At 36.6% G+C, this 12,041-nt stretch overlaps 1 protein-coding gene and 1 pseudogene across 1 annotated transcript in view; one reads left to right on the top strand and one right to left on the bottom strand.

The window, feature by feature from the left end:
* LOC132521910 (NAD-dependent protein deacetylase sirtuin-7-like) overlaps positions 1-5,027 on the top strand; it is a 78,200-nt pseudogene extending 73,173 nt beyond the window's left edge.
* ERBB4 (erb-b2 receptor tyrosine kinase 4) overlaps positions 1-12,041 on the bottom strand; it is a 1,131,344-nt gene that overhangs the window by 771,892 nt on the left and 347,411 nt on the right. The gene's annotated exons all lie outside the window — the stretch shown is intronic.

The following is a 12,041-nucleotide window of genomic DNA, read 5'->3' as shown; positions in this document are numbered from 1 at the left end:
AACAATATTGCAAAAAAGTAGCTACTTGATGAAAGGATTTATTTATTTATTTATTTTTGGCTTCGGTGGGTCTCCGTTGTTGCACGCAGGCTTTGTCTAGTTGTGGCGAGTGGGAGCTACTCTTCGTTGCAGTGCACAGGCTTCTCATTGCGGTGGCTTCTCTTGTGGAGCACGGGCTCTAGGCGCGCGGGCTTCAGTAGTTGTGGCACATGCGCTCAGTAGTTGTGGTTTGTGGGCTCTAGAGCTCAGGCTTAGTAGTTGTGGTGCACGGGCTTAGTTGCTCCGCGGCATGTGGGATCTTCCCGGACCAGGGTTCGAACCCATGTCCCCTGCATTGGCAGGCGGATTCTTAACCACTGTGCCACCAGGGAAGTCCTGAAAGGATTTAAATATTTGCTTATTTTATGCTATATGATCTCTTCTCTTACGGTCTATATCCCCCTTATTTAAAGAATATTTACAAAGCTTGAAAACAGAAAAAAAGAACTGGTTAAAGATGAGTCTCTTGTACATGCCAGGCATGTTTCTGACTTAGCATCTCCGTCCACTGTTCCCTCTGCCTGGATTGTGCTTCCCTCTTATATCTACAAGGCTAATTCCTTCTCTTTCTTTAGGCTTTCATTCAAAAGTCACTTTTTCAGTGAAGCCTTCCACGTAACACCTTATTTAAAATTCCAGGATACTCTCTCATTGGTTTTTCTCCTTGGTACATACTACTATAACATATTATATAATATGCTTAATTATCTTGGAGAAAGATTTCATAGAAGAAAAGAGACCTGGAAAAGGAGAGACAAATTTTGAAATATATAAAAATGGCTAAGGCAAGAGCTTATACTGGAATAGGATACAATTGAGATTTAGAAGAAGAGGAAAGGAATAATGATGATAAGGAAGACACTTCATTAGTCTTGAAATGCAACATGAAAAACATGGATTTCATATGGAGATCTTGACAGTGTTATTGGATGGATGGAGGCAGTGAGAATTCAAAACACTAAGAAGGTGAGCTTTACTGCTTACTGAGTTTATCAGGGAAGGAGATAGACATCTTAAACAGAAACTGCCAAAATATGCCAGTAACAGTTGCATCACTCTGAGCAATACTATAACACTTCTGGCATTACATGCTGATAACTGCTTATCTAAAGGGAAAAAATATATATATATATATATATATGTATTTTTCTGTATCATAATTTCTTAATTAGATGAACAATAAGTAACTAAATATATAGTTTAAGGAACTTTATTCATTTTCATTCTTTTATACTTTAAGGAAACTATGGAAGTAGAGTTTCAAAATAATTTTTAACTCAGAAAAACACTCTCCTGATGTATTTTTATTGGACTAAATTTAAATCCACATGTATATCAGAACATACAATAAGCATTTTAGATGTTTCCATTTTCTTAACTTTAATGGCATCTGTGCTATACTGGAGACTTTCTGACCCCATAATTTCTTTACATGAAGATTCATAATCTTTTCTATGAAAATAAAATTGTTGTCACAGACACTTGAAATGTTCAACTTAGATGAATTCTCTGTATTTTCTGCATATGAAAATTTTCCTTATTTAATAACAATACAGACTGTATGTTGAGATATTAAACATAACCATTTTTAAATGTATATTACATATTTCATCTTAGTGTGCATATGCTATTTCTTTGATATCAAAAGAAACTGTTACAAAGTCATTATGAAAATGGCTACTCTACATATATTTTCCCAAAATGTATTATAACTTTTATTTTTCCTGCTACCTTAGAGAAAAGAGTGTTTTATGATATTTCCCCAATATTCTATAGCAAGTACTTTTTTCCCATTTACTTTTAGGAATGCAGTAGAAACTAAAGGTTCAGAGAGTACAGCTGTTATTATAACAACTTGTTGAAACTCTGACTTTCTCACTTATTATTGGTGCTATGGACCAAATTGGCCTCTCCCTCCCCAGCAGTCATATGCTGAAGCCCTAACCCCTCAATGTGACTGTATTTGGACACAGGCCTATAAGGAGTATAAGGAAGTAACAGATTAAATGAGGTCATTAGGGTGGGGCCCTGATCCCTTAGAATTAGATCCCTTAGAATAGTGATTCTATAAAAAAAACACACCAGAGAGAGAGCCCTTCCTCTCCCTCTCTCCACCATGTGAGGAGAGAACAATAAGAAAGACTACAAGAAGCCAGGAAGAGAACTTTCACCAGAAAGCAACCATACTGGCATATTTATCTTGCATTTTCAGCATCCAGAGGTTGCTTCATTGCAACCTCTCAATCTATTTATCATTTTGTACTGACATCTTCTATCCTAATGAATAATGAAATACTGAGTATGATTCTAAATTAAATCAATATAGCCCATATTAAAATTAAAAGTTGGTTTTCAACATAATTTATTTTTAATAACAAGAGTTTGTCCTACTAAATGCACACTGTTTTCTTTTAGAGATACTAAATAGTGGTAAGGGAATTTTATTGGTCAATAAGTTTGCTGTTTCCCACCCAATACTCCAGACTGAAGAGAAGACGTTTCTCCCCTCAGCAAACCAAGCAAACAGCCTGTTTGCCATGCCTCTTACCTGAGTGACCCAAATTGTTTTCCAACATCAGATTATGAGTATAGAGATAGAATAGGAAGGAAGGTAAGCGTAGAAAAAGTAATTGCCTCAGAAAGCTCATTTAGACTGTGGCTATAAGGACATAATCGAAACTCTTTGAAGGCCTTACACCTTTTCTCATTCACTTCTTTACTCCACCTTCTTTATGTCACTCTAGGACATCATCAGTTACTGCTTGTACTAACTGTAGCTTCTACAAGTATCTCTTCCTCTAATCTTTACCAAACTTCCATTAATCCCTCAAATATCCATTTAAGCACTACTTCTGGTAGAAGCCTTCCCTGGAGAGGACAAACACACACACACCATACAAACATACTCAAAGGCAGGTGCTCATGACAATTTCTTACCTAGCACCGTGCGCTGCTGAATACTTAACATTCTCAGTTGCAATTAATATCAGCCTTCTCTGAAAGACCATGACTGTATCTTCCTGATCACTCTGTCCTTAGTGATTAGCTAAGATCCAGGCATATAGTTGACACTTTATAACACAGTATTCATGATTCACTCATTGAACGAATTAATAAAACATACTTGTGGAGGAGAATGGGGGTACAAAGAGTAATAGTTCCACATTCTATGCATGAGGGCTTAATGGTGAACTGTTGTCTCAGAAATGAGTAGAAATTCAACAGGAACTCTAATGAGTTGTACGATCATAAGAGAGCAGTTTTAAAAGTCGATTTTACGTGTTTACAAGAACAGACAAAAGATACTGGAATAGTGCAAAGCCCTCTCATATTATCCCAAAGCACTGACATGGGACCTGCATAATTTGAAAATGTTCATATCTTTCTAGCAACTGATATGAGTAAAAGCCTAGAGTAATTGTGTGAAAAATACAAATATAAATGCATTCATTCAATTTCTCAAGTAAATATAATTTTGCTGAGCAAATGGCAAGATTTCCTTAAAGCAGGATGATAGGGGAAGGGCAGGGAGGGACAGATTGGGAGTTTGGGATTGACATGTACATACTGCTATATTTAAAATGAATAACCAACAAGGACCTACCATATAGCACAGGAAATTCTGCTCAATATTACGTAACAACCTAAATGGGAAAAAAATTTGAAAAAGAATAGATACATGTATATGTATAACTAAATCACTTTGCTGTACACGTGAAACTATCACAATATTGTTAATCAATTATACTCCAATATAAAATAAAAAGTTAAAAAAAACCCAGGATGATAGGGATAATCACTAGCCTCTAACTTGCTTGATACTGTAACTTCATAACCATATTTAGTAAAATCTACAGGCTGTTTAATTGCTTTCCATTTTAAGTATTAACTGTTTTCCTCAGAACTTCAAATAAGGTCTCCAGACCAGAAGTCCATGGGAGTGGCCTATCAAAAAAGAATTCAGTTTTTTGAGAGTTTTTTCATGAATCAGTGTTGAATTCTGTCAAATGCTTTTCCTGCATCTATTGAGATTATCGTATCATTTTTATCCTTTATTTTATTAATGTGGTATATCGTATTGATTGATTTGTAGATGTTGAACCATCCTTGTATCCCTGGAATAAATTTTACTTGGTCATGGTGAATCATCCTTTTAATGTATTGTTGAATTTATTTTGCTAATATTTTGTTGAGGATTTTAGCATCTATGTTCACCAGGGATAGTAGCCTATAATTTTCTTGTCATGTACTTGTCTGGATTTGGATCAGGGAAATGCTGGCCTTGCTAAATGAGTTTGGAAATGTTCCCTCCTCTTCTATTTCTGAAAGAGTTTGAGAAAGACTGCTATGGATAGAAACTCATGCAGGATTTCTATGTCATAGTCTGGAAGTAGATTTCTTCTTGTATTATGTTGAGGTACATTCCCTCTACACCCAGTTTGTCACTGCCCTCCATTGATACCAGACAGTCTGGGTCTGCCACAAGTGTGATTCCCAGCTCTGGGACACAACTGTGCACTTTGGGAATAGGGGGCCCTGGGGAAGCCTCCAAACTTGGTGTTGGCAACCAACACTGCAGCAAGGCAGACACAATCCTGTGCTTAGGTTCCAGCTTAAAGATTCTAAAAATATATCCTTGCCTCTAGGGTATGACTAAGCCTCCTAGCTGGAGGTCAATGCTCTATATTGTGAACTTTCAGTGGACCCTGAAGGATGACTGGGCTGCCCTGAATCTCCATGGGAAATGTGATGACGTCATGCAGCTCTCTTGGACAAGCTGAGCCTGGAGATCTCCTTCTACAGCAGGTGGCAAAACTCCATCTTTTGCCAGGCAACTTCCCTGTATTTGGATGAAGAAGAAGTCATACAGAAGCAGAGAGGAGGCTCTGCCTGGGGAACAGGGCCCCCCATCTGACTCAGCCCCCATTCTAGGGAGCTAGTTTGTCAGGGGCTGCACCAAATGCACAAAAAGAAAGAAAGTAACATAACCTCATGTTTGATGAAGAAAAACAATGGGCAATTTCCATATGGCTATAACTCTCCTTCACAGGTAAGTATTATCTTGAAGGCCTGGGCTGCCCTCATGGGATCTACTAAGAAATCTTTGGGGGTGACACTACCATTGTGATGTTTTAAGTCACTTGTCTCTGCTTGTAGAGAGACCCATTGCACTGCTGTGATTGTCCTCTGATATAGGTTTGACTGTTGAAGACACTTCCCACCTAAAAGGAGGTAGCTGTGACATCTTTCTGTGAGAAGAGAACACAGGAGGTTATTCCAGACATGGCTGGCCAAGAGGAGCACATTAATCATTCACTGGGCTAGTCTCAGGAACTTCAATGTTATTTCTACTACTTCTTGCTAAAAATGTTAACTTTATAGAAAATTATTTTCTGTATTTGGTATGTGACAAAGGGTTGGTTTTGAGTCTTGGCTCTAAGCAGATCTTTTTATTCTTCTTAAACGTTTCTGCACTGTCAGAAAAAAAAAAGTGTAGAACATACCTCTCTATACCAAACTGAGTATAGAGTGAATACTTCAACATAATAAAACCCATATGACAAGCCTGCAGTTAATATCATTTTCAATGGTGAAAAGCTGGAAGCTTTTCCTCCAAGATAAGGAAAAAGAAAGGATGTACATTCTTGCCACTTTTATTCAACATAGTACTGGAATTATGAGCCAGAGCAATTAGGCAACACAAAGAAACAAAAGAAATCTAAATTGGAAAGGAAGAACTAAAACTGTTTCTATTTGCAGATGACATAATACTGCTTGTAGAGAAAACACTAAAGACTCCACAAAAAAAAAAAAAAAAGAGTAGAACTAATCAACAAATTCAGCAAAGTTGAAGGAGACAAGATCAATATATAAAAATCAGTTGTATTTCTATATACCAATAATAAATTATCAGAAAGAGAAATTAAGAAAACAATCCCATTTATAATTGCAGCAAAAAGAATAAAATACCTAGGAATAAATTTAACCAAGGTGGTGAAAAACCTGTTTACTGAAAACTGTAAGACATTGATAAAGAAATTGAAAAAGACTCAAATTAATGTAAAGATATTGCACGTTCGTGGATTAGAATTAATATTGTTAAAACATCCACACTACCCAAAACAATCTACAGATTCAAACATAGATGAGGATAACAATCCCAATCAAAATTCCAATGGCATTTTTCACAGAAATAGAACAAACAATTCTAAAATTTACATGGAACCACAAAAGACCCCGAATAGCAAACACAATCTTGAGAAAGAAGAACAAAGCTAGAGGCATCATACTCCCTAATTTCAAACTACACTACAAAGCTATAGTAATCAAAGCAATATGGTATTGGTATAAAAACAGGTACATAGATGAATGTAATAGACTAGAGAATCCAGAAATAAGCCCACACATAAACTGTCAATAAATTTATGACAAAGGCACCAAGAATATAAAATGGGGAAAAGATAATCTCTTCAATAAATAATGTTGGAAAAACTGAAAATCCACATGCAAAAGAATGAAACTAGACCCCTATCTTCCACCACACACAAGAAACAACTCAAAATGGATTAAAGATTTGAATGTAAGACCTCAAACCATAAAATTCCTAGAAGAACGCATAGAGGGTAAGTTCCTTGTCATTAGCAATGAGTTTTTGATTTGACACCAAAAGCAAAGACAACAAAAATAAACAAGTAAGACTATATCAAACTAAAAAACTTCTGCATAGCAAAGAAAACAAACAACAAAATAAAAATACTGAATGGGAGAAAAATATTAGCAAACATGTAAGTGATAAGGGGTTAATATCCAAAATATATAAAGAATTAATGCAGTTCAATAGAAAAACAAAATAAAAACAGACAATCCAATTAAAAAATGGGCAAATGATCTGAATAGGCGTTTTTTTTTCCAAAAAAGACATATGAATGGCCAATAGGTACATGAAAATGTGCCCAATATCACTAATCACCAGGAAAACACAAATCAAAACCACAATGAGGGCTTCCCTGGTGGTGCAGTGGTTGAGAGTCCGCCTGCCGATGAAGGGGACACGGGTTCATGCCCCGGTCTGGGAAGATCCCACATGCCATGGAGTGGCTGGCCCCGTGAGCCATGGCCGCTGAGCCTGCGCGTCCGGAGCCTGTGCTCCGCAGCAGGAGAGGCCACAGCAGTGAGAGGCCCGTGTACCACACACACACAAAAAAAGACACAATGAGATATCACCTCACTGAAACCTGTAACACGTGTTGGTGAAGATGAGAAAAGGGAACCCTTGTACACTGTTGGTGAGAATGTAAATTGGTTCAGCCTATCTGGAAAATAATATGGAGATTCTTCAAAATATTAAAAATAGAACTACCATACAATCCAGCAATTCCACTTCTGGCTATATATCGTAAAGAAATGAAAACAAGTTATCTGCAGTCCCATGTTCATTGCAGCATTATTCACAATTGCCAAGATATGGAAGCCACTTATGTGTCCATCAATGCATGAATAGATAAAGAAGATAGGTAGAGTCAGCAGCCAAGATGGTTATCAGATTGGCTGTCACAGTATCATAGCACTTGTGTTCAAATGACCCTCATTTACTTAATAACAGTGCCAAAATGCTAGAATAGGGATACTGGTAATTCGAATATTATCAAAAAGAAGTTGTAAAGTGCTTCCTTTAAGTGAAAAGGTGACATAATAAGGAAACAGAAATCGTATGACATTTTTGCTAAGATCTACGGAGCTTCCTACCCAAAAACTCTGAATGAAGCTTATAGTTTCTCTTCTGATCAGGGTGGCCGTGGGGCTAACAGTGTCTTGGTGCTCTGGCCAGGTGTCAGGCCGGTGCCCCTGAGGTGGGAGAGCCGAGTTCAGGACATTGGTTCACCAGAGACCTCCCGGTTCCACGTATATCTAATGGCAAAAGATCTCCCAGAGATCTCCATCTCAATGCCAAGACCCGGCTCCACTCAACAACCAGCAAGCTATAGTGCTGGACACCCTATGCCAAATGACTAGCAAGACAGGAACACAACCCCACCCATTAGCAGAGAGGCTGCCTAAAATCATAATAAGGTCACAGAAACCCCCAAACACACCAGCAGATGAGGTCCTGCCAACCAGAAAGACAATATCAAGCCTCATCCAACAGAATACAGGCACCAGTCCCCTCCACCAGTAAGCCTACATAACCCACTGAACCAACCTTAGCCACTGAAGGCAGAAACCAAAAACAACGGGAACTATGAACATGCAGCCTGCAAAACAGAGACCCAAAACACAGTAAGTTAAGCAAAATGAGAAGACAGAGAAATACACAGCAGATGAAGGAGCAAGGTAAAAACCCACCAGATCAAACAAATAAGAGGAAATAGGCAGTCTACCTGAAAAAGAATTCAGGGTAATGATAGTAAAGATAATCCAAAATCTTGGAAATAGAATAGAGAAAATACAAGAAACGTTTAACAGGGACCTAGGAGAACAAAAGAGCAAACAAACAATGATGAACAACACACTAAATGAAATTAAAAATTCTCAGGAAGGAATCAATAGCAGAATAACTGAGGCAGAAGAACATATAAGTGACCTGGAAGATAAAAGAGTGGAAATAACTAACACAGAGCAGAATAAAGAATGAAAAGAATTGAGGACAGTCTCAGACACCTCTGGAACAACATTAAATTCACCAACATTCGAATTATAGGGGTCCCAGAAGAAGAAGAGGAAAAGAAAGGGACTGACAAAATATTTGAAGAGATTATAGTTGAAAACTTCCTTAATATGGGAAAGGAAATAGTCAAGTCCAAGAGGCACAGAGAGTCCCATACAGGATAAATCCAAGGAGAAACACACCAAGAGGCATATTAATCAAACTAACAACAATTAAATACAAAGAAAAAAATATTGAAAGCAGCAAGGGAAAGACAACAAATAACATACAAGGGAATCCCCATAAGGTTAACAGCTGATCTTTCAGCAGAAACTCTGCAAGCCAGAAGGGAGTGGCAGGACATATTTAAAGTGATGAAAGGAAAAAAACCTACAAGCAAGATTACTCTACTCAGCAAGGAACTCATTCAGATTCGACAGAGAAATTAAAACCTTTACAGACAAGCAAAAGCTAAGAGAATTCAGCACCACCAAATCATCTCTACAACAAATGCTAAAGGAACTTCTCTAGGCAGAAAACACAAGAGAAGGAAAAGACCTACAATAACAAACCCAAAACAATTAAGAAAATGGTAATAGGGACATACATATCAATAACTACCTTATATGTAAATGGATTAAATGCTCCAACCAAAAGACAGATACTGGCTGAAGGCATACAAAAAAGAGACACATATATATGCTGTCTACAAGAGACCCACTTCAGACCTAGGGACACATACAGACAGAAAGTAAGGGGATGCAAAAAGATATTCCATGCAAATGGAAATCAAAAGAAAGCTGGAGTAACAATTCTCATATCAGACAAAACAGACTTTAAAATAAAGACTATTACAAGAGACAAAGAAGGACACTACCTAATGATCAAGGGATCAATCCAAGAAAGATATACAATTGTAAATATTTATGCACTCAACACAGGAGCACCTCAATACATAAGGCAAATTCTAACAGCCATAAAAGGGGAAATCGACAGTAACACATTCATAGTAGGGGACTTTAACACCCCACTTTCACCAATGGACAGATCATCCAAAATGAAAATAAGTAAGGAAACACAAGCTTTAAATGACAAATTGAACAAGATGGACTTGATATTTATAGGACATTCTATCCAAAAACAACAGAATACAGTTTCTTTTCAAGTGATTATGGAACATTCTCCAGGAGAGATCATATCTTGGGTCACAAATCAAGCCTTGGTAAATTTAAGAAAATTGAAATCATATCAAGTATCTTTTCCAATGACAATGCTATGAGATTAGATATCAATTATAGGAAAAAATCTGTAAAAAATACAAACATATGGAGACTAAACAATACACTATTAAATAACCAAGAGATCACTGAAGAAAACAAGGAGGAAATCAAAAAACACCTGGGAACAAATGACAATTAAAACATGATGACCCAAAACCTATGGGATGTAGCAAAAGCACTTCTAAGAGGGAATTTTACAGCAATAAAATCCTATGTCAAGAAACAAAAAACATCTCAAATAAACAACCTTATCTTACACCCAAAGCAATTAGAGAAAGAAGAACAGAAAAAGCCAAAGTTAGCAGAAGGAAAGAAATCATAAAGATCAGATCAGAAATAAATGATATTCTAGTATTGTGAACTGAGATAATGTGTGTGCTGTGTTAAGCAATGAACTTGCATGTGCCAAGTAAAAAAATAAATAAATAAAAAAATAAAATTATTATGAAATACTGAAAAAAAAAGAAATAAATGATAAAGAAATGAAGGAAACAATAGCAAACATCAATAAAGCTAAAAACTGGTTCTTTAAGAAGATAAACATAATTGATAAACCATTAGCAAGACTCATCAAGAAAAAATGGGAGAAGACTTAAATCTACAGAATTAGAAATGAAAAAGGAGAAGTAACAACTGACACTACAGAAATACAAAGGATAATGAGAGATTACTACAAGAAACTATATGCCAATAAAATGGACATCCTGGAAGAAATGGACAAATTCTTAGAAAAGCACAACCTTCCGAGACTGAACCAGGAAGAAATAGAAAATGTGAACACACCAATCACAAGCACTAAAATTGAGACTGTGATTAAAAATCTTCCAAGAGACAAAAGCCCAGGACCAGATGGCTTCACAGGCGAATTCTATCAAACATTTAGAGAAGAGCTAACACCCATCCTCAAACTCTTCCAAAATATAGCAGAGGGAGGAGCACTCCCAAACTCATTCTACGAGGCCACCATCACCCTGATACCAAAACCAGACAAAGATGTCACAAAGAAAGAAAACTAGAGGCCACTATCACTGATGAATACAGATGCAAAAATTCTCAACAAAATACTAGCAAACAGAATCCAACAGCACATTAAAAGGATCATACACCATGATCAAGTGGGGTTTACCCCAAGAATGCAAGGATTCTTCAATATATGCAAAACTATCAATGTGATAAACCATATTAAGAAATTGAAGGAGAAAAACCATATGATCATCTCGATAGATGCAGAAAAAGCTTTTGACAAAATTCAACACCGATTTATGATAAAAACCCTCTAGAATGTAGGCATAGGGGGAACTTACCTCAACATAATAAAGGCCATATATGACAACCCCACCGCCAATATCATTCTCAATGGTGAAAAACTTGAAACCATTTCCTCCAAGAACAGGAACAAGACAAGGTTGCCCACTCTCACCACTATTATTGAACATAGTTTTGGAAGTTTTAGCCACAGTCAACAGGGAAGAAAAATAAACAAAAGGAATCCAAATCAGAAAAGAAGAAGTAAAGCTGTCATTGTTTTCAGATGACATGATACTATACATAGAGAATCCTAAAGATGCTACCAGAAAACTACTAGAGCTAATCAATGAATTTGGTAAAGTAGCAGGGTACAAAATTAATTCATAGAAATCTCTTGCATTCCTATACACTAATGATGAAAAATCTGAAAAAAAATTAAGGAAACATTCCCATTTACCATTGCAACAAAAAGAATAAAATACCTAGGAATAAACCTACATAAGGAGACAAAAGACCTGTATGCAGAAACTATAAGACACTGATTAAAGAAATTAAAGATGATACAAACAAATGGAGAGATATACTATGTTCTTGGATTGGAACAATCAACATTGTGAAAATGACCATACTACCCAAAGCAATCTACAGATTCAATGCAATCCCTATCAAACTATCAATGGCACTTTTCACAGAACTAGAACAAAAAATTTCACAATTTGTATGGAAACACAAAAGACCCCAAATAGCCAAAGCAATCTTGAGAAAAAAAAAAGAAGCTGGAGGAATCAGTCTTCTGGACTTCAGACACTACTACGAAGCTACAGTAATCA

Source organism: Lagenorhynchus albirostris, chromosome 6 (assembly GCF_949774975.1).
Source record: "Lagenorhynchus albirostris chromosome 6, mLagAlb1.1, whole genome shotgun sequence".
In the NCBI taxonomy this organism is placed as follows: Eukaryota; Metazoa; Chordata; class Mammalia; order Artiodactyla; family Delphinidae; genus Lagenorhynchus; species Lagenorhynchus albirostris.
Note: the sequence above shows the minus strand (reverse complement) of the source record. Positions and strands in the feature narration are given on the sequence as shown.